Source organism: Vidua macroura, chromosome 13, assembly GCF_024509145.1.
Source record: "Vidua macroura isolate BioBank_ID:100142 chromosome 13, ASM2450914v1, whole genome shotgun sequence".
NCBI lineage: Eukaryota > Metazoa > Chordata > Aves > Passeriformes > Viduidae > Vidua > Vidua macroura.
This window is the reverse complement of record NC_071583.1, coordinates 13,858,537-13,865,687: the sequence shown is the minus strand read 5'-3', so window position 1 is coordinate 13,865,687 and position 7,151 is coordinate 13,858,537.

Here is a 7,151-nt window from a genome sequence, read left to right as displayed (position 1 = left end):
GCCTATGTTTTCAAATTCTTGTGTTGTAACTCACAAAAATAACAACAGAACTAATGCTCATGTCTATTAATTTTCTGTTTTGCATATACTATTATTTTCTATAGCCATTTGTTCTTTGACTGGAACAATGTCTAGATGCTGTTCCAGACTTTGCCAGTTCATTTGAGGTCTAGAGTAAAGCTTTAAGGGAAGCTGAATGACATCCTGAAATCCATCACTGATTTCAATGTTAAATGTGCAAGGCAATATTAAAACAAGAGCTGGCGCCTTCTGACCTCCCTTATGCAGCTGAATTAACAGTTTAAATGAAATAGATTTACCACTAGTGTCAGTCTTTGGGCTTGAGGCAGTGGGTCACAACACTCTGTGTCTGCCTTGCAGCAAGAGACAGGAAAAATATTGATATTGAAAAACTGCTTTTAAATCCCTGCATCAGGATGGTGGCAATCTGGAAAAAAAAAAAAAAAAAACAACAAAAAACCCAAAAAAACCTAAACTAGCTGAAACACACTGTAAGAGCTGTGGGGCCAAGGTTACCAAAGTGACATGTTTTGTCCATTTCCTACACAGAAAATGAAGCCAAGGGAATTGGTTGCTTACCTCATTTTTCTTCCAGCAGTAGTTTTGAGTTTCTCTTATCCCTGCCTTTGTTTTGTACTCTGTAGAGATTCTTCCCAGATCAAATGGTTCTGGTTTTTCAATAGGGCTTGCTTTTTGCTTCTGAGATTATTGCTATTTAAAAATGAATGCACCTGGTAATTTTTATCACTCCTGTCTTTAATTTGAGCTCAAAGTTAACTGCTCTTAAATTAGTAATTCCACTGCAAAGTTGAAGAGTCTTTTTGAAGCTATGAATATGTGAAAATGGCAGGAAATGAAGTGTGGGTTTCTGTTTAGAGATAACAGCACTGTTTTTCTTGCACTCCCAGGTTTTGGGTCCTTTGCTCCTAAACTCTCTTCCCCATTTTGCACAAATTGTAGACCTCAGCTCTGAAGTCCAAGTTGGTGATAAAAATTTCTGCCTAACTAAAATATCTCTGATAATTTTCCTACCTCTGAGTGTTATGGGAATATAATAAGTGCTATTAGAATAAATTAGATTGCATTTTCAATTAAAGTTTCTGTTTTGAAAACTCAAGAGCTCCAATGTCCTTTTGAATGATTACAGAAGCTGCTTGTTTGATGTCTCTTCAGTGGTACCAGCTGTAGGGAACACTTCAGGATAAATCTCAGCCACCACCCCTTGCCCAAGAAGGGGACACTAAGCCACCATTTGATGCAGAAATGAATGTTGTGTTATTTAGTTGCTCTGTAACAGCAAGAAGCATGTGCTGTTTCAGATTCATTGAGGTGTGAAGGGATGTGACTTGTGTTGCCTGTTTCTACCTTTCGCTTCTCCTTTCTAAAATTTTACCCTTGAATTTTACTGGTGTGTCATCTGGCCAGCAGACACTGGTTTTCAGACCAGTGACCTCTAGTAGCTTCTTGTTTCAGTAGCCCTATTTAAAACTAAGGAAAAGGTTTCAAAATATGGTGAGACTACAAATGGAAAGTGCTGATTTTTGTTTAAATCTCTTAATGCTGTTTGTGATGAAGGTGCTGAAATATTTTAAAGAAAAGCTCCAGTGATGAGCACACGTTAACAATACAGTGAATCACTAAGCTTTTTCTAATAGTACAGATTGTCAGTGATTACTGAATTTTCTGGCTCCTGCTGCTTTGCGCAATTCCTGCTTTGTGTTATCAAGGGTCAGGAGAAAATTGTGGTGTTTCTTTTGTGGTTCTGAACAAAGTGCCATGTTTCTTGACTTCTGAAATTAAATAATTTTGAATTTTTTTTCCCTTTTCTCTTCTTATTCACCTTTTGCACAGTAGTTTGAATTCCCATTAGAGAAAAGAACGTTAGTAACAGGCTTTCAACTTCCCAGTGCTTGCAAGGCAGTCATTAATGGAGGTATTTTGACATACTTCTTTCCATGACAGCCTTAAGCTGCAGCCACAAATGGCTTTTCAGATTTATTTGAACTCTTGTCTTTAGTTTTCATGTTTTTGATGAATGGATGTTCCCTTTAGAGTCTCTAAATATATGTTGGGCATATGAAAACATATTCAAGGTCTCTTCTTAAGTGAAAAGAAAGAGTAAAACCCATAAATAAACCATCAGAGCATTGCTTTTGGAGACATGTCACACCTGTTGTAGAATTAACATTCTGAAACTTCAGAATGTCAGGCTGTTTTTGGAAAGATTCTTCCTAATGAAGAGAAAAAAATAAAAGAAAAATAAGCAAGATTAAAAAAAAAATCACTTCAAAGAGCTACTTGCCTGATTGAGTTGGGGTGAAAAAATGACTTGATGGCTTTGATCCTTCCATCAAGTGAAACAACATGAGAGAGGAGGGGGGAGGGAAATGTGTGGCTTTGCAGAGTAATGTCATGCTATCAATGAGGACCACTAAAGATATTTATTGGCTTCAGCAGACTGTATCATAATACAAAAGAATTTTCAGTCACTGTAGGGCTACCAATGTCCTCTGCATTAAAATTTGTACAGAATGTTAATAAATCAACACTGATTATCTAATCAACACGGGGTGAGTGGAGATAGATTCAGCATTACTCTGCAAAGAATAAGGGCTGTCTACTGTGCACAGCTTATTTCCAGTAAAAACAAACATTGTATTACAGAAATATAAACATATTTGTCTAAATATGCTGTGAATATTTTATGCATAGCTCCTACTGGGGAAGGAAAAAAAAATCTATCAGACCTACAGTCTGAGTTTCATTGAAGAAAAATGCTACAATTTCCATATCTGCCACCAAATTTGATCTAAGCTTTATTGAGAACTTTATTGAGAATTGCAGGGAGGGGGAAAGGGATTGATCTTGAACATCTGGTTGGTGTTTCAGATCCTGTGTTTACCATTTATGATGTGCATGAAGCAATTGAGGACTTTGAGGACGGATGGGTTGTAGGAAGGATAACAACATGAATTGGTTGGGAGAGGAACCCCTGGGTGCTGAGTGGTGTCAGGAGCTGGCAGCTGTCACAGGAGAGGTTCAGCACAGGGTGTGAACACTCAGAGCTCTGGTGGGAGAGCCACAGGCAGTGAGCAGGGAAAATGCTTCCTGTTCCTTAGTTCTTGCTGTCTTCAGGGAATTGGGACTTTATACTGTCTCACTAAAGATGGGCAGGGCTGCATCAGGAGATATTTGGCTCTGTCATCAATTTTACCTGAAAACAGTGATCTCCAGGATTCTGTGCTCGTTTCTGGCCCAGGAATAGTTATTTCTGTTCTCTGATGTTGTGATTGTGAGTTGCTTTTGAAGCCAAGCTTTGCAGCTGACCTTTCAAATTTGAGGTGCTATCTCCTGTAGCAGAATACAACACTCCATTTTCCAAGTAATGCTAGAGCATTCAAGGTCTGCTTTTTCTATTTTGAGACTTTGTTTTTCTAACCTTCTTTTTAGTCTTCCATCAAGATGATAGAAGAAGGGGGAGGGAAGAGAATAGTGGCATATGCTTTTAAAGATTCAAAGAAACAGCAATGCAAAATTTTTTTAATGTGGAGTCAAATCTAGCACAATTGCTTTCTTGTCATCTTTATTGTAAGGCTGTAATAAATAATTAAGTTGGATGCACTACTTCTGTACAGGTTGGTGTAAAGCATAAACAGCTGCTGTCTGCTATTTCAATCTAATTTTACTTACTCCCTTTAGTGAAAATGCTGACCTAGAAATTGTCATCTCTGACTGAAGCTGCTTCTGCTCCACTACCTACATCTGATAGTAATCAGTGGCAGCTGTTTTGGAAAAAAAAATAGGATTAAAAAAGTCTACAGTGGGAATATATAGAATAGTTTTTGCATTTGGAGAACATTTCTGTATGTGATGGTGTGGTAAGAAACAGAAGACGACCCTAGGGGGTCAAGTAGCAAAGATGTGTTTTCATGCCAAACAATGAAACACTGATTAAAAAAATAAAATAATAAAATTTGTGAAAGATCTGTTTCTTGGATTATGGTAAACATTTTTTTTTTTACAATCCAGTTAATATTTAGCTAACACTGATGCATAATTGGTACACCTTACAATCAAAATTCGAGTATAAGGTGAAGTATCAAATCTTTAGCACTTTCAGAGGCTGGGCTTGGGAAGGTACAAATTTGACTCACTTGTAATAGTTCTGTCCTTACATGCTCTGGGAATGCTGACTCAATTACTTGTCTAAAAGACATAAGAGTGAATAAATGTATTTTCCTGGATTATGTACAGGATGTACAGGACAGGCCTGTAAGTGTGGGCTGATACAGTTTGTGGCTGGGGCTGTTCAGATGTGTTTGGTATGTTCAGAACATTTCATTAACGTGAATGTATTGTTTTGGAAATGGGTATTGACTTTACAGCCTGTTACTGTTTTTGTGTAACTCTTAAGGAGAATTGAATGTGAATTATTACTCCACTGGGTTGGAAATGCTGGCTGCTGGTTTTGAGTGGAAAGCAATTGAAGCCAGTTCTCACCAAGTCAGGCATCTGAAGTGCTAGGTGCTTTTCAAAACTCTAGCAGATGTCTAACTCTATTTTTAGGTGCTTGAACAACGTTTTGGAATCTGGTCTGAAAAAGCTAAAACCCCGCTGTAGATTGCAGTAGAACTTTCATGGCGGATTCAGGTACATAGATTATCTGTCTTATTAATATAGTTTCTGTGAATTCTTTGCAAGACTTGCAGGATGTTTTACTTGTGATCTCACAAATAAAACACTTTAAGATATTTTCTGTTCACTGAAATAGTAATAAAGGTCCTTTTTCATGGCATTGGTGGATAGAAACAGTCATAAAAGTGATTTCTGATTTTACTTTTATTTTTTATGTTTGGTGCCATCATGCTCTTGGTTATGTTTGGGGACTAAGAGTGATTAGGTGATGGCTGTGAGACTTTTGTTGTTTGGAGGGGTGTTTTTTATTCTTCCTTAAATTCACAGTGGTAAGGAATAACTGAGGACGTACTTACAGCATAATTTGGGAAGGTATTTTGGTAGACACATTCTTTATTTCTTTAGTTTGAAAGTCCTTTTTGGGATGTGAAAGAAGGCTTATCAGTGAAATGGAAAATTTCTGGGCCTTGGCATGTGGTGACTCTGACCTTTATGATGACATTGATTGATGTTCTGGGTGACACTCTCCAGAACACTCTGCCAAGCAACCTTGGCCATTGTCCCCCAGAAGAAAACGTGGGGGTTGGGTTGAAGCACTGAGCTTGGTCAGCCAAGAGAAAGCCCTGAAGCTGCTGCTCACCTCTTTGCTGGGGGCTCAAAGCTTTGGGCCCTCAGTGATGTCTGTGCTAATAATTATTTTTTAAAGCTCTTTTGCTGAGAGAATAACAAAACAATTATCTGTTTATTCTGACAGATTAATTGAGCATCTGTGGGGAGGATGAAGCCTTCAAGTGAGCTGCTATTCAGCATCTGTTTCCATCTTATTGGCCCTACACATTCACTTGTAAACTTGTTTAAATTCTATCCCACCACTACTGTTGGCCATTCAGATGTGCTGCCACCTGGACTTGTTCTCAGTAGAATAAGTGGTTTACCCACAGGGAATAAAATCTGAATTAGTGCAACTTGCGAGTGCAGGAATGGCCTGAGCTCTGGCTGCTACTGTGCTGCTCTTACCAGGCTGCCATCAAAACACACTTCTGGGGGTGCCCCTGGCTGTTATTTCCCCACAGTCTCCTGCAAAACTGGTGCACAGTTGCATGGCCAGAAGTTTGTTCCCTTCTCAAAAAGAGTAGAGTTATCTGTGTGATGTGGGAAAGGCATAGACAAAACTGAGGCAAATTGCCTGGCTGATGTGTTACTAGATGTTAGCAGGTTGTTCTTGAGCAGAAATGAAGAGTTAATGACTATGTTACACACAGTTTTGTTGTATCTTGGTTTAAAGAACTCTAGAACTCTCTGTTAGGAAGACCTATTTTAATTGCAAATGATTCTTTATTAAATGTAGCAGAGATTAATGTGTTTTGCTTTCAGTTTCTTCTGGGTTTCTCTGTAGTGTTTGAAGCACTGCTTTGCTTGAGTTTTTTACCATGGCGGCAGTTTAATGATTCAGTTGTTGAAGTCTGGGAAAAGAAGTCACTTAGTCCTGTTAAAAATGTTTTTGATAAATATTTACTGTCTTGTACAAAAGCTGGCCTCATCTAGTAGAGACTAGGGCTTTTCTCTACCTTTACTTCTAATAGTGCAAGGGGAATGTTGAGGCAGACTTGAAAAATAAAAATGGATTATCATTACAGTAGATGCAGGTCCTTTTAAGTATCCTTTGTTCAGCAGCTTCCAGCAACATGGAGCTACGTGTTATTGTTCTAGCTTTTTTTTTTTTTTTAATAGAAATTCTATCATTATATAGTTTAATAAGTTAAAGCAGTCCACAAATGTTGCATCCCGGAGTTTGGGTTTAGATTAGGGTTTTTAATTTATGTTAAAATAAGTCAAGTTCTGTAATCCCGCGTTTCCCCCGTGTTGTTCCCCCCCGTGGTTTCTGGCCCCATGTTGCCTGCTGCCGGATCTTCCCCCTGTGCCGCTCCTGTAACCACCCTGCCGTCCGGCCCCGGGAAACCCCGTGCTGGCCACCCCGAGCCACACGATCCCGCTCAGCCCGCTCTGGCTCAGTGCCCGCCCCTGCGGGGTTCTCTGGTTGGTTGCGGTTGCTGGCGTCACCGCCACGGCAACCGCCCCTATTGGCCGGCAGGCCGTGGATCCTCTCGCCCCGCCCCTCCATAAAACCCTATCCTGCCGGCAGCCAGGCACCATTTTCTCCCATGCGAGTGCCGGGAGCGGTCGCGTTCTTCCATCGAACCGCACCACGTGACCAATTAACCGTTCCTGCCAAGCACGGAGTAAATGGACAAATTCCTTCCTCTTTGCCGGGTCCCTAGCGCACGGTAACAGAGGCTGGCCAGCCCACGCGCCCGAGACACGGAGCCGTGTCCGGGAACCCGCGGCAGCAAACCCCGGCAGCACGTGGAAGCTACGCCACAGCCGGGCTCCCAAGAGCCGCGTGCAGCCGGGGAGAGCAAAAACCCACGCCGCACACAAAATAGCAAGTTTTGGAATGGACATTATATGTGGAAAACCCAAACTGCCTGTATACC